General features: G+C 42.3%; 1 long non-coding RNA gene across 1 annotated transcript in view; it reads right to left on the reverse strand.

Moving 5' to 3' along the window:
* The window catches only part of LOC133382248 (uncharacterized), a 150,443-nt gene extending 149,200 nt beyond the window's left edge, over nucleotides 1-1,243 (reverse strand). The window contains exon 1 of the long non-coding RNA XR_009761873.1: nucleotides 432-1,243. This is a non-coding gene — a long non-coding RNA (uncharacterized LOC133382248). The remainder of the gene's footprint in view (nucleotides 1-431) is intronic.
* Nucleotides 1,244-26,175: the final 24,932 nt, after the last annotated feature.

The following is a 26,175-nucleotide window of genomic DNA, read 5'->3' on the forward strand; positions in this document are numbered from 1 at the left end:
TTTATCCTTCTCCCTCCTCACTGGTTCCCTGTACAGAAGTGAGAATAAGTCGACGTACTCCCCCTTCCAAATTTTTTCTTTTGTAGTGGGCAGCAGGTGAAAGCCCAGTGGGGCTGATGTATCCCCGAAAGGTATAGCCCCTTCCCTCACTGAGCCCAGAGGGTCAGTGTCCTCTGCTGGGGGGGGTACCGACCAGGAGGGCTGAGCCCCCACTCCCATCCCTGTTCTGGCAGTGGCCTGTCAGACCTGCTCACAGGCCACCCCTAGGGGAGGCAGCTATTGTGGTGTGCCATGCCCCGCCCCCATGGTGATCGCTGCTTGCCCATACCGCTCGGTTTCAGGTGGTGGGGAAAAGGGCCAGTATGGAAACCCCCACGGGGGCCAGCCCCACTGGGGCTGCCCCTGTTGTTGTGCTGCCCAGGGAGACTCACCCCCTATGTTGTCCGCTGAAGGCCCATGCATGGGCTGTGGTCCTGGGGCTGCATGCGAAGACAACGCTGTTCCTGCTTCTGCTCCGGGCGGTCTTGCTGCGGCCCTACTAGGCCCTGCCTCTAGCGCATCCAGTCGCGCTAAGATAGAAGTAATAGCCGCAGCATTAGCCCCGCCAACTAGACGCTGCACTTTCTCCCGGGGCCGCTTGGGGGGTGGTTCCCTTGTCCTCCCCATTGCCGGCTGGGCAGGGCCCCTCTCCAGGGCTTCTAACCTAGCCAGTATAGTGGTCCATGGTATGCCTGCCCCCTGTCTCCCATCCTCCGCCGCAGGGGGTGGGTGTCTACCCTCTGCCCTGGGGGCCCTTCCCTTCCCTTTTGGGCCACCTTGACCTTTTTTGGGTGGCATCCTGAGCTAGCGTGTAGGGGGACGATGCCTTCTGCAATAATGAGAGGTGGTCAGCCTGGGGATACCTAAGGGGGGACCCCGCACCCTCACTGTCTAGCTGGACTGTGTCCCCTACTCAAACCAGTCCCTTTATCTCACCCCCACTCCCTTGCTATGGGCTGAGATATTTAAAGATAGTAATTTAAAGATAGTAATTTAAAGAGTAATTTAAAGATAAAAGAATGCGGCCACAAGGCCGCCTCGCCTGAATTCCGCCGCTGCCGCTAGGCCGTGCTGCCGTCGCTGGAAGGCATCCTGGGGCCTAGGGGTCTCTCTGCCGCTGGATGGCCACTGCCACCACACCTCCGCCGCTGGATGGCCTAGGGCTCCCTCCGCTGCCCCACCGGGCCCGCCGATGCCTCCTGCAGGCCGCACCTCTGCAGCTGGATGGCCGCTGGATGGCCGCTGCCGCCACACCTCAGCCGCTGGGTGGCCTAGAGCTGTCCCCGCTGCCCCACCGGGTCTGCTCCTAGGCTCACCACTGCCTCAGTCTGGAGCCCGGGGCTCTTTGCCGCGCCGCAGCCGCGCCGCTCCGCGATTGAGCCGTGCCGACCGCTCCTCGCCGCTGGCCCCCGCACCAAGGCCTGGCCTGTAGGCCTGTAGAAGCCACGTGCGTCGGCGGGCGATCTGAGCCGCGTCGCGCCGCTGATGCAAGAGGGCCTCCCATTTAAATTTGCCGCCAAAAAATGGCCTGGAGAAGCCGCGTGCGTCGGCGGGCGGTCTGAGCCGCATCGCGCCGCCGATGCAAGAGGGCCTCCCGTTTGAATTTGCCGCCAAAAAATTTGCAGTGAGGGTGGGCGGCTGGCGGTACGGCCTTAAATGGCCATCTGCTGCCCCGCCCCCTCACTGCGTGCTACGTCAGCGCGCCAGCGCGCTGCGAGCACGCCTCCCTCATCAAGATGGCGGCTCGGCTGCAGCCGCAAAACTCGTCCCTTCGCCAGTAAGTCCCGGCGCGGAACGGGGGTTCTGGGGATTTTTGCACAACTGCAGAGCAGTCCTCTGTTAACATCTGAGAGATCACAAAAGACAACGGGAAGCTCCTGGATTATAAAGGAGGGCATGACTTGTGTATCATTTTAATAGTCATGTAGCAGAGAGGTTTTCAGCCACTGCAACTTTTCTCACCCCTTTGCGATAAGTGCACCCAATATGAAAGGCACAGGGATCCTGTTTTAACATCTGGAACCCGATGTGCTGTCTCTGCCCCTCCAAATCGACTAGTTAATGAGAGGGAGCCAGAATGTGTTTTTCCCACCTATATTTATTTGACAAACTGAGTGCAAGTGGCCTTTTACCCACAGGTGGTCTGCTCATATTCATATTGACGGGCACACGCAACATAATTATTTATTAATATTTGTTTGGTGCTTTAAAAAAAAACTCTCAGAGCAACTTTCAGAATATTTAAAATACAATACAGCATATCACACATTTAAAATACCATGAATACTAAGTGTTCACCTGGTGCATTGGGAGGTGTTCATCCGTACTGTTCATATTCAACTTCATATTGAGCACACTTCATCATATTAACTAGCTAATGCCCTTGCTGTGTCACATTTCCAGATGACAGTGGAAATATGATATCCTTGCCAAATTCTGCAGATAACATGGCTATGAATGCATGTGGGCTGTAATAGACGTAGAAAGTGATTGTACCTACCCTGGGAATCTACTGAGAACTGGTGGCGGCAACCATCCTATTTAGATGGCAACCCCAGATCAGAGCAACCACAAAATAGGGTATGTAAGGAGAAGGCTCTTTCAATGGCATTTGTAAGATAATTACTTTAAAATAAAAGGCATTGGAGAAGAATTGCAGATGCTAAATGTCTGGAGACAGACCAAGCAGGAGACAGACAGTTATAGACATTTAAAAACTTTTGCTAGCTTTAGTAAACTGCTAGAGGGAATTTAGATTTCCCTCTGTTATACAGGTCTTAAATCTTTAATTGCCATTATAAATGTAGGATTATAGTTACATTCAGGTTTCAAAATGCATTAAATATCTATTGAATTAATGTTTCCATACAACATATTCGTAGCTGAGCAGAACCAAACTGTCTGTGTGCCTTTCATTATCTGTCCTCAATTCTTACCCAAGGTATTAATCCCTCTGAAGAAGGAATTTAAATAATAGAGTGAATTCTGTATTAAATCGACTGCCCTGAACATTTTTACATGCCTGTCAGATTGTATACTATTAATTATAGTAATTAAGTTTAATAAAATTGGTTAGGCTATCTGATATATCTGTTAATATACATTACTCAGAAACTTGGAGGCAGAACTTTGCATGTTTTTACATGAGTCTGCTTAACTCTCTCCCACCAGGATCAGTGGGGTCCAAAATTGCTTAATTTTTGCTGGATCATCCCCTTTAGCTTAACACAATATAATGTCTAACATTCATTATTTAGCTGACCCCTCTGTGGATGTCCCACTGAAAGTAGATGTAGTCATACTTCATATCAGGGCAACTCATTAGATGCAACTGTTTGCTGTATGATGAATGGAACTTTTTATATATCTCGCATGAACATTTGCTTGCAAGACCCTAGGTGGGTTGGGAAAGCTACTTATTCATAACAGGAGCTCATCACACTACAGTTTTGGTGTCTATTAAAAACTCTGAACGTGATCCAACCAAAAAGATACGTGTTTTTACTGCAGAAAACAAAAGAAACTTGTGCTTAAATCTCTCCCACTGACAACACTACATCATAACACTCTCATGCTGACTTTTGAGGTATATTTTAACCCAAGGAGCACTTTTCATTGTGTAATTTACACATAGGTAGACCTACAGGGATGTCCTAGGACATTGACACAAATGTTAATCTGTACCCCATCCCCAAATTTCAAACAGTTGCCACCTACTGTTTTCTGTCTGGAAACAAAAATCGACTGGGGTCTAAATATACCCCAGCAAAAGGGGAGCAAATTTCTGCCTTGGGTGAACTTTTATTGTGTAATTTCCACATGAGCCTACAGGATTGTCCTTCTAGGACATTGTCACTTGTACAATTGTCACTTCCCCCAATTTTCCTTTTTCCTTCTGGGGGGGGAACACCACTGGGGTCCAAATATACCCCAGAGATTGTGCTGTACTAAATATGCATGGGAAAGGGGCCAGCATATACTGCTCAGAAAAAAAACTCCCTCCTCTGAATAAGTGTTTTTTCCTCTAAAGGCACCCATAGCTCTTTCTTAAAATTCCAAATGTGCTCACTGACCCAAAAAGGTTGGCGGCCACTGCCCCAGTGTATGATGCTAGATAATGCCAATACAGTAATAATATGTATTTATTTAATAAATTTATCCATTTATTGTTTCACATTCATTGCCAACTTTTCCTTCCCAAAAGGAGCAGAGAGTGGCTTGCAATAGTAAAATTACATAAAAATGATTTAAAATCACACAGTAACATGTTACGGACAGCTGTTAAAACCAGCAGTGACTTATTCATCTGTGAGATGTTAGAGAGGCACATGACATTTTTTCCCCAAACAGCATTTCACTTCTAAAAAGTTAGACCTTTCAGTATTTAGTGCATGCTAGCAACATGGTGCTTAAAGCAAGTGGACAGACTCTGTGCCAGCCAGAGGCATATTTTGGAAGTTAAGCTCCAACAATGGGTCCTTAGTGTGTATCAGCACCCTGGTACGTGGTGGTGGAATCTCCACTGTACCTATTTCATAGGAAAGATTAGGAATTATAGATTAGGGTGGGAAACTTCTAGCTTTCCAGATGTTCTTGGTATCCAAGTCTCATTGGCCCTGACCCCTTGCTACAGGAAGATGTTGCTTTAATTAGAGCTATTGGAACCGGACCTTAAGGGTTTTTTTTTTTTATCTTGTTTCACATATGCTCATCTGTTTCTATAGTACACTCCAACATTAACAAAGATACCAAAATGGTTTTGCAAGTCAAAAATGCCACAGGAAAAAAGACAAGTAACAATCCAATTGTTCAATGACATTGGCTTTGCTGCCTTCAGTTATCTCAGCCCAAGGCATTTGAAAATATTTGCTAAAATGCTCACTTATCTACAATGTAAAAGAAAGCAATCTCTTCCCCTGCCCCTCCCCCAATAATGCTGAAGTCATTATAGATTCTATGGATAGAAATCACCTAGGGACAAATCTATGAACTGTGCTCAGTGGCCCAGTTAGAACCCCAGGCAGAGAAAACTTACACAAAACGAATCAAGTTAAAAGAACCACTTAAAAGATGCTGCTATTTGGAAGCAATTCTGACTTTAAAATTTTTTTTTAGAAATGCTTACCTTGTAATTCCAAGGGCCGTGATGAAAAGCATGCCATGCACAAAGCAAGATTTATTATGCCTAGCACTCTACATTATCGCTGCTCCGCTAACCATAATAAACAAGATACAAAAAGCAATTGTGTAGATAATGTTAGGGAGGAGGGGAGGACACTAGCTTATTGCAGTATTTTCACATGAAACACTTCTTAGGTTTGGATCTCTTATTTTTAAATGACCTATAGACAATTCACAAACACCTATCTCTTCCAAAGCTCACATTTGTTCAGTCTCTCTCCTTATTTAACTGCAGTTAACTCCTGTCACGCTGTCAATGTACATGACCTGTGGCAAGGGAAGGAAAGACATAATGGATGGGGCTTTGCTGTGAAAAAGTCACCAGAGAACACTGCAAGAATGACAGACATGATTTCTTCTCCATTGGAGTTGACCTTTGCTGTGCCCCCAGTGGGATGCAGAGTATTTGCTCATGAACCAACCTCAAACATCTGGTTCACCTTCAGAAAAAGGGTAAAGTGTGCAAGGGTGCACAATCAATGATCTAGTTGCAAAAGAGCAGAGAACTACTATGGTGGTGGAGGTGGCATATATAACGTTTACAAATGTATGATCTTCCAGATAGCTGGAAGTTTCCCCATCAAGCAGTAGGGTAGTGGCAAATTCAGAAGTGCAGGGTCCCTTCATGATAGTCACACCATACCCCTTCATAGCCATGCCCCCAGGATTCACAGTTTCTTCTGCAATCACAGAATTATAGAACCAGAATGTTATGTTATGTTATGTTATGTTATGTTATGTTATGTTATGTTATGTTATGTTATGTTATGTTATGTTATGTTATGTTATGTTATGTTATGTTATGTTATGTTAATGTTTATTTATACCCTGCCTTTTGGCCAAAGGCCCTCAAGGCGGCTTACAAAAAGAAAACACAAATATAAAATACATCAATAAGGCAATACATCAATAAAGTAATACATCAATGAAGCAATACAGAATAAAACTGTTGTGCGCATAGGCTCACCCCCTCTCTCTGGGGGCTAAACGTTGCCAGAAACAGTTTGATTTTAAATCTCTGAAATGAAGCCAAGTGTGGGATTAGAATTTGGAAGACTAAGATACTTTGCCATGAAGCTCACTTATCACTTATCCTAGGAGCCAATCAGCATGAAAGAGGAGATATGTGTTAGCTGCTGAGAAGCGTCTTTTCAGTATCTGACTCACCTCCTTTCACTCTGATTGGCTCCAGTTAGTATGACAGGACAAGGAAGCATGTTAACCAAGTGAGAATATTCTTCATAGTGGCTAACATGTTCCCCTTTCATGCTAATTGGCTCATACATAGGGACCCTGCCGGGACCCTGCCCCCCAAAAAGTAAGGGGTCTATGACACACACCCCATGACCCTGGACAACTACATCCCACCATCAAGGTTGAAAGAAACACACACAGGAGAAGTTTTGCTACTTTATTGTTTCACAAATTAGGCAACTTTCTTCTACTTTTACCGAGCAGCTTTTGATCTTTTTTTCAACATCTGCCCCTGCGCCTCACTCTCCATTCTACTGGGTACTCTGCACCTCTTTTTATAAATTCTTGGCAACCTTCATCTCGATTCAATAACTCAGGAAACTTGTCCACCCAGAAACTTACACTCGCTCTCATGTGACACAGGGCTGGCCTCACAGTTGTGGCTGAGGAAGGTGAAAAATGTTGCCGGGCAAGATTTATTTTATTTATTTTATTTATTTGTTTCATTTATAGACCGCCCATAGCGAATAGCTCTCTGGGCGGTGTACAAAAGGTTAAAATACAAAATATGACAATAAAATCAAGCTACACACAATAACGTTATAAACATTTAAACATTTAACAGTTAAAATGCCTGGGAGCATAGCCAGGTCTTAACCTGGCGCCGGAAAGACAGCAGCGTAGGCGCCAGGCGTACATCTTCGGGGAGGCTGTTCCACAGTTCGGGGGCCACTACAGAAAAGGCCCTAGATCTAGTAACTATCCTCCGGGCTTCCCGATGAGTTGGTACCCGGAGGAGGGCCTTAGATGCTGAGCGAAGTGACCGGGTAGGTTCATAGCGGGAGACGCGTTCCACAAGATATTGCGGTCCCACACCATGTAAGGCTTTATAGGTCAAAACCAGCACCTTGAATCTGGCTCGGAAGCAAATAGGTAGCCAGTGCAAACGGGCCAGAACAGGTGTTATATGCGCTGATTGGCTAGTTCCCGTCAACAATCTGGCTGCCGCATTTTGCACTAGCTGGAGTTTCCGAACTGTCTTCAAGGGCAGCCCTACGTAGAGCGAGTTACAGTAGTCCAGTCTAGAAGTTACCAGAGCATGAATAACTGAGGCGAGGTCATCCCTGTCTAGATAGGGACGTAGCTGGGCTACCAGCCGAAGGTGGTAGAACGCATTCCTCACCACCGAGGCCACTTGTGCCTCAAGAGACAAGGAAGGATCGAAAAGAATCCCCAAGCTACGAACCTGTTCCTTCAAGGGGAGTGTAACCCCATCTAGAACAGGGTGAACATCCACCATCTGGGCAGGGAAGGCACTCACCAACAGTGTCTCAGTCTTGTCTGGATTGAGTCTCAGTTTATTAGCTCTCATCCAGTCCATTATCGCGGTCAGGCAACGGTTCAGCACATCCACAGCCTCACCTGATTCAGATGAAAAGGAGAAATAGAGCTGCGTGTCATCAGCATACTGATGGCAACACACTCCAAAACTCCTGATGACGGCACCCAGAGGCTGCATGTAGATGTTAAAAAGCATGGGGGACAAAACCGACCCCTGAGGGACTCCACAATGGAGAGTCCAAGGTGTCGAGCAATGTTCCCCAAGCACTACCTTCTGACGACGATCCGCCAAGTAGGAGCGGAACCACTGCCAAGCAGTGCCTCCAACTCCTAACTCCGCGAGTCTCCCAGAAGGATACCATGGTCGATGGTATCAAACGCCGCTGAGAGATCAAGGAGAATCAACAGAGTCACACTCCCCCTGTCCCTCTCCCGACAAAGGTCATCATACAGGGCGAACAAGGCTGTTTCGGTGCCAAAACCAGGCCTAAAACCGGATTGAAACGGATCTAGATAATCGGTCTCATCCAAGAGCACCTGGAGCTGGCCGGCAACCACCCGCTCCAAAACCTTGCCCAAAAAGGGGACATTCGCCACCGGTCTATAATTGTTCAAGTTATCTGGGTCTAAGGAAGGTTTCTTTAAAAGAGGTCTCACTACTGCCTCCTTGAGGCTACCAGGGACTACTCCCTCCCTCAAGGAGGCATTTATCACTTCCTTGGCCCAGCCGCTGGTACCAGTCCTGCTAGCCTTCACTAGCCAAGATGGACAAGGGTCCAGAGCAGACGTGGTCGCCCGCACCATTCCAAGCACCTTGTCCACTTCCTCAAGCTGCACCAACTGAAACTCATCCAATAATGAAGGGCAAGACCGTGTTCTGGTCCTCTGCCCCTGAAGAAGCTGAGAGCAATGCTGTCAGGCATCTTGATCAAGAGGCTAGACTCCTAGCAGGGTCACCCAAGGCAGAATGGTCAAAGCTGAGACACTAGACCAAGATGCATCCAGACCCAGAGGAAGGGAATGGTAAACCACCTCAGAATACCTCTTACCATATAAACCCTATAAACAGAGTATCCAAAATGCAACACAAGATAGTGCTAGAAGATGAGACCCCCAGTCAGAAGCCACAGACCTGAACTTGCAAGATCTGAACAGGGTGGTTTCTAACAAATGCTATTGGAGGTCACTGACTCATAGGGTCGCCATAAGTCGTAATTGACTTGAAGGCACATAACAACAATAACATCTCAATGTCAGCACACCTTCAGTGTTTTATCCACTGCCTGTAATCCCTAAATTGTGCTGTTGCATACAATCAATGTGATAGGTCCAGTGATACAACATTCACAGATTAAGGAAAAATGGTGAGCTTTGGAGTCATAGGGTCACCATAAGTCGTAATCGACTTGAAAGCACATAACACACACACACACACTTTTATTTAAGGAGCTTCTGTTATCAGACTTTATTTTGCAGTTTGTAGGTCTGAGTGCAGGATCCTATTTCATCCCAACACATTTATGTATTATACTTCAGAAACATAAGTAAAGTATAAGTACTAGCCATTAATTACTTTCCCCTGGAATAGATCCAAACAAATGGAGCTATACTTGAAAACCCTATGTGAGCTGGCAGTAATAACCGCACACTTGTAACCAAAGGCCTATTCTTTATTTTCTTCTCTTCCTTACCAACATTATGCTTTACAAATATCAACTTGACAATATGGGACTGCCACTTTTTTAACTGACAGGATCTCTGTCTGTTCCTTTAACCGCTGCAAGGGAAGCAGAAATCTGGGGGTGACATCCAGTTTTCCTCTTGCACAACAGGACTTTTCCTTCCTCTTCTACCCCCTGAAGCCCCCACCACATGCCCCCCAAATCTGTTTCTGGCATGTTGCGGGTTCCTCAAGAGCAGATGATGAGGTGTTTGGGGGGCTAGAGGGGGGAGGAGAGGACTGGGAAATCCCATTGCACAATCAGGATGTCACTCAATGAATGCAATGTTACCCGTAATGATCATGCATTGCTGGAAAAAGCTGTGCTGATTCACCTCTGCCTGTCATGTGGAAGATTCTCTTCACACACACACACAAAAACAGAAATTCTGTTCCTACCAGTGTACCTTACCTCTGTTTAACAAATGGGGGGAAATAACCAGCTAGTTTTACAACTGATTCATTAATTTCTACCAGTGCAAGATATATAAATAAAAAGAACTTGATCACAAACAGAATACATTTGAGAATTCTTGTGCACTGAAATATCTCAATTAAAGAGATGCATCAACAATATAATTTGATATAAAAGTATCGCAGATCTTTCTGTGTCCTTGCCTATTTCTAGAAGAAAAGACATATGTTTAACAGCCCTAAAGGAGGAAAGAAGCTTTTTGATCTGACTCTCGTTCTTCACTGGCAACATCACTTTTTTCAGGATCAGATGTGATAGTGGCCTATATCAACTACAGCACAACATTGTCCCTTCTTGTCTGGGCACCTGGAAGTCATGGTGGCCTGGCATGATATGAAGGGAAGAAGACCATACAAAAGAGTTGAGGGAGTTAGAGGATTTATAGACAGGTTGGATGGTAGAAGAATTGAGATGAGGGGGCAGGCAGTGGTGAGCAGGAAGAAATAAATGTGATGCTAACTAGAGGTGGATGGACCCATTAAATCCAGTCCATCCCGTCCCAGTTCCAGACATATTTTTAATGGGAAATTTTTTAAGCCATCTGGAAACACTCACTTTTAAAAAAATAAAGTACTTCTGAGGCAGTCTGAGTTGTGTTGTGCCTCTTTTCTCCCCCCCATTCCCCCCCTTTTAAATGTCTAAAATGAGGTATGTAGCCATTCACTGCCTGAGCGACTAGCATGCGGGGCTCCTTGCTGGCATGCAAGTTGAATGAACAGAGCCAGATACCCTAGCTAGGCTGTGGTGGCTGGATACTCTATGTTAGAAATTTTAAAGAAAAAATGGGGGGAGGCTGAAGCAGCGTGCAACTCTTAGACTACCTCATAAAGGAACCCACCAGACTGCGGATTCTGAAGTGGACCATTTATCTGATCCAAGTCATGATCTGTCTGGAAAGGATCAGGGGAGTCCACTTTGGAATCCAGCTAGGGTGATTCTTCCTTCACTATTAATGCTGACATGGTTTGTGGGCCCATATTCAGAAAGTTTGTTGAAGCTAAGCATGGCTAGGTCTGATCAGTGCCTGGACAGAAGACCAGCAAGGAGCCCTACGTATACTTTCTTGACTTGATATGACAGAAGGAAAGCGGGATAAAATAAATGTAACAAAAATAAATAAGATCCTATGTGTAGCTTGGACTCCTTTACTACCTACTGATTTTAGTGCCTGAAACTTCCATATCTTCAGGCACAGCATCCCATTCTTCAGGTCCTCCAGACAGATAAATAAGGGGATGATCGAACAAAAGAAAGGATATTGCGATGCTGAATTGTGCTCAAAGGTGCATGCACATACATACCTGGAAGTAAGCCCACAGAATACATGGGGAGACTTAGGGCTCTTCCAGACTGCTGCTATTTTGCGGTTGGATTCAGTCACATCCTGGCAAATTCAGACTGAGCAATTATAGCTGATTGGGAAGTCTGGCACAACAAACCTGCTTCCGCAGATCGGACTTTTTGCTACAAGGAAAATGGTGGGAAAATACACTGGGAAGTATGGGACAACATCTTCTAGCATCCCCACAACAAAGCAGAGTGAATGCTCATTAAATAGCCAACATTGTCTAATCTCCCTGCAAACAAATCAGGACGAAGGCTCAATAAACAGGTCATCTGTTTACTTCTGAGTCAATCATAGACAAGGACTGCTTTGTAATGCCAGTGTAAGTTGCTTCTGAGTGAATATGCACAGCTTCGGAGTGTAGGTTTTATGGTTGGAGAAAGTAGCAGATGAGAATTTTCTTCACAGTACTCTCAAGTCAGGGTGCCTCTTCACTTTGATACTTAGCTTAAAAAGGCCATCAATCATTAAAATAATTATGCAACCATCAAAGGAAGAAAATATAGTTACTGCTAGCTGCTTCATTCCTAATAGGGGAAAACCCCAATGGGAAACAAATGAGTCTTCTTTATAGGCTGCAGTATCCCTGTGAGCGTTCCTCTTGGACACTAAAGTAACAGTCATTCACATCAGGCAGTTTCTTTTGTTTCTGTTTTTGTCTTTTTGCAATATAATTGAGTAGCTTCATAGAGATTTCTGTGATATTGATTTCACCTAATGGAACATGTTCATTTCCTAGGGGCATTATGTCTTAAGGTATAAAAAAGGCAACAAAAGGCTTCTCCAGTCTGCTTCTTGCTGATTTGTCAGCATTTAATTAATCTGAGACCTGCAGAGCAGATTATTTTTGTGCAATCTGAAATAATGATGATGTAGAGACAAAACATTAATTTGTGCCATGAATGCTCCAGTGCATTCGAAGGCTACAGCAAACTGGGCTAACAACTCCCTGCATGTCACATCTTGTCCCCTTCAGGGCTTTATTCCAGCAGCACTTTAACTTGCGGTGAAACACTGTTTTTCTCTCCTAAAATGGGAGAGGTTTGTAAAGTGAGAGTAGGATTTTACACCTCAAGTTCTCCTTATTACTGTTAGGGCTACAAAAATAAAGATATGTTTAAGACTGGAAAATATTTTTTAAGAAAAGAGAGGCACCACAAAATAAATATTTAAAAGGCTGTGCTAAAAAAGTGTGTTTGCTACAATGTTGACCATGTATTAAACCCCTTTAATACTTAGGGAATAACACATCACAGATTTTTGCTGATGTTACCTCATGCATATTTTCCAAAGAGTCAGCTGAGAATTTCTAGTATTTAGTTGAACTATTAAAATTTTGTTTGTTTTCATATATCTCATGCATTGACAGCCTATCTTTACGCATTCATATCTAAGGTAGGGTACTGGTTCTCTCTCTCTCTCTTTGACACACAGATGCAGTCATGCAGACGCACACACACACGCACACAGTTTTTTTTCCCTTACAACCACCCTGTGAGATAGGTGAGGCTGATAGAGTGTCATTGGCCCAAGGAGGTGCATAGGTAAGTGAGGGTTTGAACCCTGGACTGTCCAATCCTAGTCCAACACTCCTAACTGCTCTCCAGTGAAACTTCATATGTCATCCCTTAAAAGGTAATTTTTGGCTATAGGTTTTTGTTTGTTTGTTTTGAAAGATGCCATCTGCTCTGATATGCAAAGTGTTCTGCAGCTCTCCACTGAAACATTCACTTCTTTAATGTCTCTGGGGGGAAAACGAGACTGGTCAGATATGTAAATTGAGACATTTTTGTGTATGCTACAAGAAGGGTAGATCACCAGGAGCTCACTTCTTTCACTACAGGTACAGGGTTAGTCACCACTGCAAGGCTGGCAATGAAATTAATGAAAGCTATAAGTACTTGGCATCATCAATACTAGGCATCCAAAACTGACATTGTTGTTGTTGTTATGTGCCGTCAAGTCGATTACGACTTATGGCAACCCTATGAATCAGCGACCTCCAAGAGCATCTGTCATGAACCACCCTGTTCAGATCTTGTAAGTTCAGGTCTGTGGCTTCCTTGATGGAATCAATCCATCTCTTATTTGGCCTTCCTCTTTTCCTACTCCCTTCTGTTTTTCCCAGCATCATTGTCTTTTCTAGTGAATCATGTCTTCTCATTATGTGTCCAAAGTACGATAACCTTAGTTTCAACATTTTAGCTTCTAGTGATAGTTCTGGTTTAATTTGATCTAACACCCAATTATTTGTCTTTTTCGCAGTCCATGGTATGCACAAAGCTCTCCTCCAGCACCACATTTCAAATGAATTGATTTTTCTCTTATCTGCCTTTTTCACTGTCCAACTTTCACATCCATACATAGAGATCGGGAATACCATGGTCTGAATGATCCTGACTTTAGTGTTCAGTGACACATCTTTGCATTTGAGGATCTTTTCCAGTTCTCTCACAGCTGCCCTACCCAGTTCTAGCCTTCTTGAAAATGGTGGTCGAATCTCAGTCCTGTCAGTTATACATGCCACATTTATATTAAGGGTTGGAGCTGTACCTGTTCTTTGCTACAGGTGGGTCACAGTGGCAAGCCCCTCCCTTCTACACACCAGAATTCATCACTTTTTTAAAAAAAGATTTAAAGAATATTTGTATTGTAATTTTAACAATACAAGAATATAAAAAGAAATAGCGCACCACATGATATACATAATACAACAAAGGAAGGGTAAATTCAACAATAAGAAAAAGAATAAAAGTCCAATATAATATATTTGGATGGAGTTTACATATACAAACAAATTAAACTAAAGAAGCAATTCCAGGCAGGTAAGAATAACAAAGAAAATCTTCCATATGTGTTACGCCACACCATATGAAGCAAGATGCATCACACACACTGAGAAAATCTGTAGGGGACTATGCACATAAACCTCAATATGTCATGTCATACAAAATCATGTCATCTGTACTCTGCTTCACTCACAAAAAGTACAGGGCACATGTCACAAGTTGCACATCTATGTGCATAGGCCCTTCAAACAATATAATAATTGTTTTTATATTGTTTTAGATTTTAAAATTGTGTTTTAAATTGTTTTTAAAGTATGTGTTTTAAATTGTATATTTGTTTTAATGTTTTTGATTGCTGTAAACCGCCCAGAGAGCTTCTGCTGTGGGGCAGTATACAAGTGCAATAAATAAAATGAATAAATAAACAAACAAACAAAATCTCCAGTTTGTGGACATAATTCCAGTTCCCACACCCCTTGTCCTCATAGCTTTTGGATCACAAAGTCAAAAAGGATCTAGTTACTCAGCATAATCCTGTCCCTGTGCAGAAATTACCTAGACTAGGGGAGAAAAACCTGTGGCCCTCTAGATGTTTCTGAACTACAACTAGAGGTTGGACTCGATGACCTTATAGGCCCCTTCCAACTCTACTATTCTATGATTCCATAATCTCTGGACATTGGTCATGCTGGCTTGGGCTGATGGGAGGACTCCAATAATATCTGGAGGACCATTGGTTAGCCACCCCTGGCCTAGAAAAAATGAGAAATGTACTGTGTATATCAGTGATATACATTTTATTCTGTGACGAACTGCTGTCACAGATGCATTCTTCAGAGCTATTACTGATTATGGGAAACAGCAGACTGTACACATGTACTGCCAGTGTACACATTTCTTGTACATGGGAAAGAAGCATCATGTGGGGAAACTGGACCTCATTTCTTAGAGCCCCTCCACTGGCTTTGCAAAAAACCAGCTGCTCGTGCTTCTCAAACTCTTCAGTCTGTCAAAGCAGACAGGTTCTTTCAAATGAGGAAAGGAAATAGCTTCTCACTAAGGAATAGCTGAGAAGTATAATCTTAACCTGTCAAAGGGTGGCTGAATAATAATTTCCCATTATATCTCTGTATGCCTCTCTTTTTTCATTATGCCACAGGGAACAATGACCTGGCTTTTAGAAGAAAAAGGCTAGAGGAATATATATGTCCAACATTGCCTAAGGTACTTGGACTGGCAGAAGCTCTCTGGGCTCTCTCCCCATACCTGCTGCCTGATCCTTTTCACTGGTGATGCCAGTTAGTGAACCAGGGACCATCCATATGCAAAGAAGTCCTTCCCCCTTATGTGAATGTGGCTTTCCTTAAAAAAGAAAATCCTCTTGTGGCTGTGCAGCATGTCTTGCAGCATGTAGAGAACGATTTCACAACTAAAACCTAACGCAACAAAAGCAGTGATATTCATTCTCATGTGCTTTTCCTACAGCCACTTTATTTACTCTGTTTAATGTTCAACAATGCAGCTGGTCATGACAGATAGAAGACAGCAAAACTAAGGAAGGTTCTAATACAACGCAGTGTGAGATAGGCTCCTCAAGCAACAGATTTTGTGTGCCATTAAAACGTGGCAAAATATCCATGTTTTTAAGGTGATGGATGGACCTGCTAAGTACAGGTTATCAATGTGCTGTGCTGGTTTTTTTTTAAGCCCCTAACTCTTGTAGAACAAGAGATACAAAGCAAAATATCCAAGTGCCATTCTATCAACTTTGTAAGAAAAGACCCTGCTCCAGCCTTTCACTGGTTTTAGCCAATGACTGGTGTCCAGTAGTGTAGTGGCAAATTCAGAAGTGCAGGGTCCCTTCATGATAGTCACACCATGCCCCCATTTCAGTCATTCCCCCTTTTCCACTTTCCCTTGTCTCCCTTGCTCTCCCTGTCCTCTTGCAAGTCCACGATCCGCTGCAACAGAAATCCCTAGGAGCCAATCAGCATGAAAGGGGAGGCTGTGGGTTAGCTACTGGGAAGAGTCTTTTCAGCGGCTGATGCACCTGCTTTCACTCTGATTAACTCCAATCAGCACAAAAGGAGAAGGACTCTTCTCCATGGCTAACACACTCCCTTTTTATGCTGATACATACATAGGAACCTAGCTGGGACCCTGCTCACAAAAAAGTATCGGGTCTATGACACCCCCGTAACCCTAGACAACTACACTACTGGTGATGTTGCAACTGTGACTGACATTTAGGGAAGGCTTCTGAGCTATAGAGAAATGTCTAGAGCAGGGGGTCCCAAACTATTGTCCGTGAGCTTCATTCAGGTGGTCTACAAGGTGTCTGTGAAGAACACTTCCATAGAATTCCAACTGTGATACAATAAAATACAAGATAAGAAATAAAAGAAGCAATCTGAATACAATTAAAGATGTCTAGTACCACGCTTTACAATTGCTACAACAGGCAGAAAAATCATTAAGTGGTCTGCCAAGACCCTCAGCAATTTTGATGTGGTCTGTGGGGGAAAAGGATTGGGAACCACTTATCTAGATCACCCCCTCTCATCTGAAAAAGAGGCTTCCTGATTCATTTTGAAGCTGTTTCCTTTTTCCTTTTTTTTCTTTTTGGTCTTATTTATTTATTATTTGATTTATATCCCACCCTTCCTCTCAGCAGGAGCCCAGTCTTTTCTGGTCAAAAAGGAAAAACAGAGAAAACAGTTGAGAAATCCAGGATTTTGGCATAGTTTTGGTACATGAGGCAGTACCGTATCTACCCAACAGCAAAAGGCAGCAGAAAAGGCAGGATTTTATGCTCTTTTAACTCAGGCTTAATTTTAAGCAAAAGAATGTTACTTCTTCTGAGTTTGCAAACATTAAAAATATTACCCTGCCAATGCAAGCCCACCATTAGTATGCCCATGTTGCAGGAGAGCAGCCATTGTGATTGAGAGTGTAAAGTACATCAGTCCTGCAAAGCAGTCCAGTGTTCTTATACCCATGTTGCTGGGTATTTGCTTTATGACTGAGAGTAGTGTATGACTGCTGGCAGTGCAGTCCACTGTTGCTATCCAGTCTCTTGGTTTTATGGGTATTTTTTTAAAAAAAGAAATGCTATTGGGAGGGCTGTTCTGTTGTTTATAGCAGCAACATGGGGGTGGCAGTGGCTGTGAATTGCTTTCCCATCCCTGACTTGTAGCTGCTGGTATAAGCACTTATGCGAATATTCATATCAATGGCTCAAATCCTTTCTGCTCCCCAAATGAGAGGAAAATGTGACTGTTTCATCTGTGCTGATATCACTGTAGATGTTTTGAGATAGAAATAAATAACCACAACAAATGTTCTTAGAAACACTGCTTGCTTTTTAAACAATTTAATGTCAAATTTATCCAAGCATGGGCATTTGAACTTTGGTTGCTGTGAAACATAAATCTCATTAAATGGACACACCATCTGAAATGCTTAAAACAACTCTAATGGGGCCCAATAATAGTCTTCATAAAAATGTAGGAGGGAAGCCAGACTGTAAATCACATGGTCTTCGATGTCTTTACGCTAACGCCCAGAGTATAAGGAACAAACAGGACAAACTTAACTCTTAAACAGGCCCCTTTCAACTCTGCTATTCTATGATTCTAGGTTAAGGTTTTTCTAGTAATACAGTTGTGGGGAAAGCCTCATCTGTTAACATTCTGTCAGGTATCTTATCACTTGTGTGTAGGGATGGCTGAGAATTTTGATTCAGTTCGCATTTCAAGCAGAATTTATCAAATTTGCACTTTCCGAAACAATATGAGAACTGAAACATAGTCATCCTATGAAATTTGCATTTATAAGAATTTAGGGATGCAGTTCGCCAACTAAACAACATTTACAAAAATGCATATATTAGGGGAAAGCGTGTATTAAAATGCATATATGAGTGAAAACAACATGTAAAAAGGCATGATATGATGAGAAATGGCATGCAAAACTGTGTACCTTTGTCAAAACTGCCTACAAAAATGTGTTTATTTGGAGAAATTCACACTAAAATGCTGGAGAATTTTCATGAGGATTTTTTTTTAAATTGCAGATTACTGCAGAGATGTAGAGGACTGAATTTAACATTAGAAAAGTGAGAAACTTGAGAGAACTGAAACTGACAGATCTTTCCATCCCTACTTGTGTGTGACCCCTGATTAATTCCTCCTCCCTCCTGCCACAGATCAATGATCTGGTATATAAAAAAGGTTTCCTACCCTTGCCTTATAGTTACCAAATCAAAAAAGCCATCTGACCTGGTTTCAGTCTTCCCCACTATGGTGAGATGTGTTGTATTTCTATTTAAATTAGAGCAATAATTGCTAAATTTGCATTCTTCCCTGATAATCTCCTTGACTACACTCCATAGCTCTTCTGGTTCTCTGCCACTTAAGTTTAAAGCCTCAAATCTGCTCCTTGTTTGATCTTTATATTCTTCTGGGTTTGTTTAAATAAATTGGCATTATGATTGTGTTGTTGCTCTTGCATAAACCTGTACATAAACTGGAATTAAAACATCAGACTTGGGTAATATCAATATTACCCCTTGAGTATTAGGTAGGCGCCATCTCTGCTATCTTTTCAGCACCTTTTGAAGACTTTTATGCACATTTGAATCCTCTTTTACAAGTGGGGCAGAGACGCAATCCACATACAATGTACTAGGAAAATCCCGTTGGTACCTTGGAGGGGGCTGGAAATGACAAACCAGAAACTCATTAGTGAACCTTGCATTGCTGTGGTTATATGCCTTCAAGTCGATTACGACTTACGGCAAACTTATGAATCAGCGACCTCCAATAGCATATGTTATAAACCACCCTGTTCAGATCTTGTAAGTTCAGGTCTGTGGCTTCCTTGATGGAATCAATCCATCTCTTGTTTGGTCTTCATCTTTTCCTACTCCCTTCTCTTTTTCCCAGCATTATTGTCCTTTCTAGTGAATAATGTCTTCTCATTATGTGTTCAAAGTATGATGACTTCAGTTTCATCATTTTAGCTTCTAGGGACAGTTCTGGTTTAATTTGTTCTAACCCAATTATTTGTCTTTTTCGCAGTCTATGGTATCTGCAAAGCTCTTCTCCAACACCACATTTCAAATGAGTTGATTTTTCTCTTATCCGCTTTTTTCACTGTCCAACTTTCACATCCATACATAGAGATTGGGAATACCATGGTCTGAAAGATCCTGACTTTAGTGTTCAGTGATACATCTTTGCATTTGAGGATCTTTTCTAGTTCTCTCATAGCTGCTCTCCCTAGTACTAGCCTTCTTCTGATTTCTTGACTATTGTCTCCATTTTGGTTAATGACTGTGCCAAGGTATTGATAATCCTTGACAAGTTCAATGTCCCCATTGTCAACTTTAAAGTTACATAAATCTTCTGTTGTCATTACTTTAGTCTTCTTGATGTTCAGCTGTAGTCCTGCTTTTGTGCTTTCCTCTTTAACTTTCATCAGCATTTATTTCAGATCATTACTGGTTTCTGCTAGTAGTATGGTATTGTCTGCAAATCTTAAATTATTGATGTTTCTCCCTCCAATTTTCACACCTCCTTCATCTTGGTCCAATCCTGCTTTCCGTATAATATGTTCTGCGTACAGATTAAACAAATAGGGTGATAAAATACACCCCTGTCTCACACCCTTTCCGATGGGGAACCAATCGGTTTCTCCATATTCTGTCCTTACAGTAGCCTCTTATGCAGAGTATAGGTTGCGCATCAGGACAATCAGATGCTGTGGCATCCCCATTTCTTTTAAAGCATTCCATAGTTTTTCATGATCTACACAGTCTGTAATCTATCAAGCACAGGGTGATTTTCTTCTGAAATTCCTTGGTCCATTCCATTATCCAATGTATGTTTGCGATATGATCTCTGGTGCCTCTTCCTTTTCTAAATCCAGCTTGGACATCTGGCATTTCTCGCTCCATATATGGTAAGAGCCTTTATTGTAGAATCTTGGGCATTACTTTACTTGCATGGGATATTAAGGCAATAGTTTGGTAATTACTGCATTCCCTGAGATCCTCTTTCTTTGGAATTGGGATGTGTATGGACAGCTTCCAGTCTGTGGGCCACTGTTTTATTTTCCATATTTATAAATTCAGAAGAGCAAAATTACCACAGGCCTAACCACAAGTGCCAAAGACACTTGAAGAGAGACACTACTTACAAGTGCCTGTACGCTAATGCTAGGAGCCTGCGAACCAAGATGGGAGAACTGGAGTGCTTGGTCTTAGAGGAGAGCATTGATATAGTGAGCATAACGGAGACCTGGTGGAATGGAGAAAACCAGTGGGATACGGTTATCCCTGGATATAAACTATATCGGAAGGACATGCTAGCGATAATTAAGAAAGGTATTGAAAATAAAACAGCCGATATCATAATGCCATTGTATAAATCTATGGTGCGGCCGCATTTGGAATACTGTGTACAGTTCTGGTCGCCTCATCTCAAAAAGGATATTATAGAGACATGATAGAAGTGTATAAAATTATGCATGGCATTGAGAAAGTGGATAGAGAAAAGTTCTTCTCCCTCTCTCATAATACTAGAACTCGTGGACATTCAAAGAAGCTGAATGTTGGAAGATTCAGGACAGACAAAAGGAAATACTTCTTTACTCAGCGCATAGTTAAACTATGGAATTTGCTCCCACAAGATGCAGTAATGGCCACCAGCTTGGACGGCTTTAAAAGAAGATTAGACAAATTCATGGAGGACAGGGCTATCAATGGCTACTAGCCATGATGGCTGTGCTCTGCCACCCTAGTCAGAGGCAGCATGCTTCTGAAAACCAGTTGCTGGAAGCCTCAGGAGGGGAGAGTGTTCTTGCACTCGGGTCCTGCTTGCGGGCTTCCCCCAGGCACCTGGTTGGCCACTGTGAGAACAGGATGCTGGACTAGATGGGCCACTGGCCTGATCCAGCAGGCTCTTCTTATGTTCTTATTGACCATTTTTTGTCAAAATTTGGACAGATTCAGTCTCAGTAGTTTGTAGCAACTCTATTGGTATGCCATCTGTTCCTGGTGATTTCTTTCTTCCAAGTATTTTAAGATCAGCTTTCAACTCACATTCTAAATTTCTGGTTCTTCACCATACAGTTCCTCCATGAATGAATCTGTCATCCTTGTATCTCTTTTATAGAGTTTTTCAGTGTATTGCTGCCATCTTCCTTTTATTTTATCTTGGTCAGTCAGTGTGTTCCCCTATTGATTATTCAACATCCCTACTCGTGGTTTAAATTTCCCTTTAATTTCTCTAACCTTTAGGAGTAGGGCTCTTGTTCTACCCTTTCTGTTGTCCTCTTCTATTTCTATACAATAACTATTTTAATAGTTCTCTTTGTCCCGACGTACTAGTCACTGTATTGTTGCATTTAGGGTTCTAAGCTTGTTTCTGTCTCCTTTTGCTTTTGCTTTCTTTCTCTCTTTAATCATTTTAAGATTTTCTTCAGTCATCCATTGAGGTCTTTCTCTCTTTTAACGAGTGGTATTGTCTTTTTGCATTCTTCCCTGATAATGTCTCTGACTTCACTCCATAGCTTTTCTAGTTCTCTGTCAATTAAGTTTAAAGCCTCAAATCTGTTCCTTATTTGATCTTTATATTCTTCTAGGATATTATTTAAATAGGCATTATGATTGTGTTGTTGTTCTTGCATAAACCTGTACATAAACTGGAATTAAAAAATCAAACTTGGGTAATATCAATATTACCTCTTGAATATTAGGCAGGCTATTTTTTCCGCACCTTTTGGAGACTTTCCTCTTTCAGCAAGCCTTTTAATTTGAGACCTATCCCAGTCTGCATCTGTGTTAGAATTGCTTGTTAATATTTTTTTTAATAATATGTTTTTAACCCTTTTTTAAAAGATAGTTTTAAAGCTTTTTAAAAAATGTTTTTAACGTTGTTTTGGTATAATGTATTTTAAGGTCTGTTTTTATGATGTTTTAAAGTGTTTTTAGCATTTCTGTTTGCTGCCCTGGGCTCCCGCTGGATATAAATCAAATAATAAAATAAAATAAATAAAAATAATATGGTCACTATAACAATTCACCTTCAGGTAACAAACTAGCCCAATAATTTCCAAAAGCAGTTAAACCCAGGATTCACTATTGGATGATTTGGATTAAAGTTATCTCCAAGCAGGAAATTGCATGTGCCAGTTCTAAGTTCCATCATTTCATGACCTAGTCCAAAATTAGACCATGTTCAGGGAACACACGCAAACCAATCTACTCAATTACATAGGTGCCAATTGGCATTTTTTTAACCGTGGACTTAGCAAATACATTTATGAGAGTTTCTATAATTCAGTGTGTTAGATTGACAAGCTTGTAAAATAACTCAAGTGTTAAACCTGAGTGTGGCAGGTTGTACCATTTTAGACTATAGATGGCAGCACACTTGAGTCAAATACACACACACACAAACACCCTCATAATAAAACCAGCATGCCATCTAGAAGACTAGGCTAGAAAACATCTCCCTGATGTCTAATTTTCTGTGTGGGAGATTTTATTTTATCTTTTTCTCTGGAGAAGCACTCAGTCATGAGAGCCCCCACCTGCCACTTGAAGAGGTACACCCCCACACAAGCTTCACCACTAAAGCAAGATGGGCAGTCTTCAACCCTTAGCCTGATTTCAGGTAGATTTAGGGTTGCCCAGAGAGAGAGAGAAGCAGATGAGTGCCAGGAAATGGGCGGAGCTGAAATGGGGGGAGTGATGGAAGGCAGAAGAAAGCACTGAATGAGCAATCAGTTCAGATCTCTGGCAGGAGTGATCTGTCCTTCCCCCATATTGAGTGGGGAGGAAGAGAAAAAATGAATGAGAAGAGAGAGAAGGGGCATCAGAGAGAGAGGAAAGAAGATGTTACCAGGAGAGAGGAAGGAAGGAAGGAAGGAAGGAAGGAAGGAAGGAAGGAAGGAAGGAAGGAAGGAAGGAAGGAAGGAAGGAAGGAAGGAAGGAAGGAAGGAAGGAAGGAAGGAAGGAAGGAAGGAAGGAAGGAAGGAAGGACGAGGTCTTTTGGCTCTGGCCCTGTCCACTGATGACTTTAGCACCCCCCTCTGCCAGCATGCAGCCCCTGACAGATTATCCCCAAGGGAATGTGATCCTGAACAAAAAAAGTTCCCCACCCCTTCCAGGAGGAGGGGCGGAATATAAATGTAATAAATAAATAAAGTTAGAACGAGATCTGTGTCTTAGTGGCTTGCATATAGCATCATGGCAAAGGTGGAACCGGTTCCTATCTACCAATATTTTTTAGCTTGTTTTATTTAACTTTGCTCTGCCAACTCATTCCCAACTGTTCTCTTCCATGATCCTTATCTAGACGTTTAAAGAATATTTCAGATTAACTCTGCTTTCAAGCTATTGAAGACAAGGGCTACAATTCCCAAGGTTTCCTTACATATTGCATGCTTATCAACAAGGAATCAATGAAGAGGACATTTCTGTACTCTCTGAGAAGCAAGTGGCCTGTGCTGCTAGTGCAGCCAGTTGCCATGTTCTGTTCCAGCTGGGTTTTCTGTTCTCCAGTCTTATTACCAGATAGAGAAGGTAGGAATCACCTAGTATGTGGGTGTAGGCCAGGGCTTTAGGCAGCCGTTCGGTAGCGCTCTTGAACCCATTGGAATCTGTGAATGGCCCAAGAGGTGGAAAGCATAAGAAGAGACCAAAAGCCTACCTAGTCCAGCATCCAGTTCCTAACAGTGATGAGGGAGATGCCTCTATGATGTCTATGAATGCAGCACGAATATGTCTCCCAGCTACAGGGGAATAGTGGTCAACTGCCTCTAAACATGGAGGTTCCAATTAGCTATCATGGCTAATTGCCACAGACAGACTTGTCCTCCATGAATGTGACCTTTCAAAACAGGAATGGGGAAACCTGTGGCTTTCAAGTTATTCCTGGACTGCGCAACTCCCATCAGCCCTAGCCAGCATGGCCAATAATCATGGATGACCGGTGTCGTAGTCTAACAATATCTATGGCAGCCTTTCCCAACCAGTGTGCCTCCAGATGTTGTTGGACCACAGCTCCCATCAGCCTCAGCCAGCATTGCCAATGGTCAGGAAGATGGGAGTTGTGGCCCAACAACATCTGGAGGCCCACTGGTTGGGAAAGGCTAATCTAGGGGATGTATGGGTTCTCCATCCTGCTTAAAAACCATCTAAATTGGCCTTTCAAAACCATCTAAGCTTGTGTAAATCAAGGACTGCCAATGAGGTGTAAAGGCTGGAGCAGAAAATCAGGATCTCACATCATACAGGGAGAAGCACAAGTAGAAAAGGCTCCCTGCAGCAGAAGTTATCCCTCCAACTCCTGGAGGGTGTTGAGGATGGCAATGAGGGGTAGAGCTATCATGCTTGTCTCTCTCCCCCATCACTTGCTGATTTAACTCTGAAGTAGAATGCCTAAACTAGTAATATGTTCATTTTTCAGCAAGAAGGCTATGATCAAAGGATCGCCATTGACAGCCAATTTATGTTGAGCAGCAGTCCTGAGTTAACAACAGATTAATTGTGCAAGTATTTAGGACTTCCGGGAAGGGTGACTTCGCCTGTGCCTGCCTTTGAGACGAGCTCTCATCTCAGAGGAAGCTTTTTCAGTTTTAAAATCAGTCAGAACTTTTTTTTGACTGGTAAAGACTTTCTCCCGGGCAGGGAGAAACGTAGAGATTAACCACAAAAGCCTGTGTTTGTTGGGAGGACTGGATTTCATTAGTTTATGAGAGAAGGTTCAGCCAGCAGTGCCGGACGGACTTCCAAACAAGCTCTAACTGATTAAGCGACACTTTTATCTTTTCTTTAAAGGAAAACGGATTTTAACAGGCAAGCATCCTTCTTTCTATTTTTATCATCTGGTTTAAATTGTTGCAGCAAAAAGAGATTTGTCAATGAATCAGCTATAAAGAATCCCTGGGTGAGTTATAACTCTTCTCTTTCATTCATGAAATTAAGGAGGAAAGAAATTGAAAAAGCTTATCTTTGTTATTATTGCAAAAAGCTGGCTGGAATTGTGCATTTTAAAGATATAAACGGATGAGGGATTTCTATTCTGAGGAGAAAAAAAATAAATAAATCTGATTTATGAACTTTGGAGTATTATATGTCTGGGACTATTTTTTTTGGTCTATTTCATTTTGACGAATCTGCTTGTTCATGATGCCACTAACTGTTTTGATGCTGTGAACTAAATTTGTGTTGCATTCCTGAACATATAAGAGATAAGGCAGGCTGTGCTGTCTACACTGTGATGTCATCAGGCTTGGAATATTAACCCAATTGTTGCTGGAATAAGAAGTGGGTTTTTTTTCTTCGTGGTTTTAAGAATGGCAATCAAGAAAGTGGCTGAGATCCTGGAAGAAATTATGTTTCAGAAAATAATGGATGAGATTGAGATAACGAAACAAACCCTGAGACAGGGTAGACAGGAGATGAAAATTGAATTTGGCAAAATGAAGCAGGAGCTTAAAGAAATAGGGGATCTTGTGAGAGAGGAGGTTGATGAGATCAGAGATACAACTGGACAAGCATTAGAAGATGAAAAAAGAAAAAAGAAAAATTAAAGGGAAGTTCCTGGAGATTGGAACAAATGTGGAACTGGAAAAAGACTTGGAGTTTATGGATATTAGAGATAAAATTTACTGTTTGGAATTCAACGTTGTCTGTGAAGAAATTTATGAAGATATTAGAGATAAAGTTATCAATGTCTTGGATAAATTTCTGGACTGGAATGATGTGATGGAGCTTGACATAGAAAAAATCTATGGAATTAATTACAGATATGTGACAATGGAAAAACTCTCAAGAGATGTGCCAGTGCATTTCGTAAAAAAGAAGAACAGAGATATGACTTTACAACAATATTTCAGCAACACATTCAGAATTGATGGCAAGGAAATATTTGTGATAAAGGAAATTCCCATCAGACTCTTATTATATGACTATGGCTATGACAGCAAGATTATTATGGGATATTGATAATGGAAGAATGGCTACTGAAATTACTGGACTTAACAGGATTATTGAAGATGGAAGATGGAATTAACATTG

This window comes from Rhineura floridana, chromosome 3 (assembly GCF_030035675.1).
Source record: "Rhineura floridana isolate rRhiFlo1 chromosome 3, rRhiFlo1.hap2, whole genome shotgun sequence".
NCBI classification, from domain to species: Eukaryota; Metazoa; Chordata; class Lepidosauria; order Squamata; family Rhineuridae; genus Rhineura; species Rhineura floridana.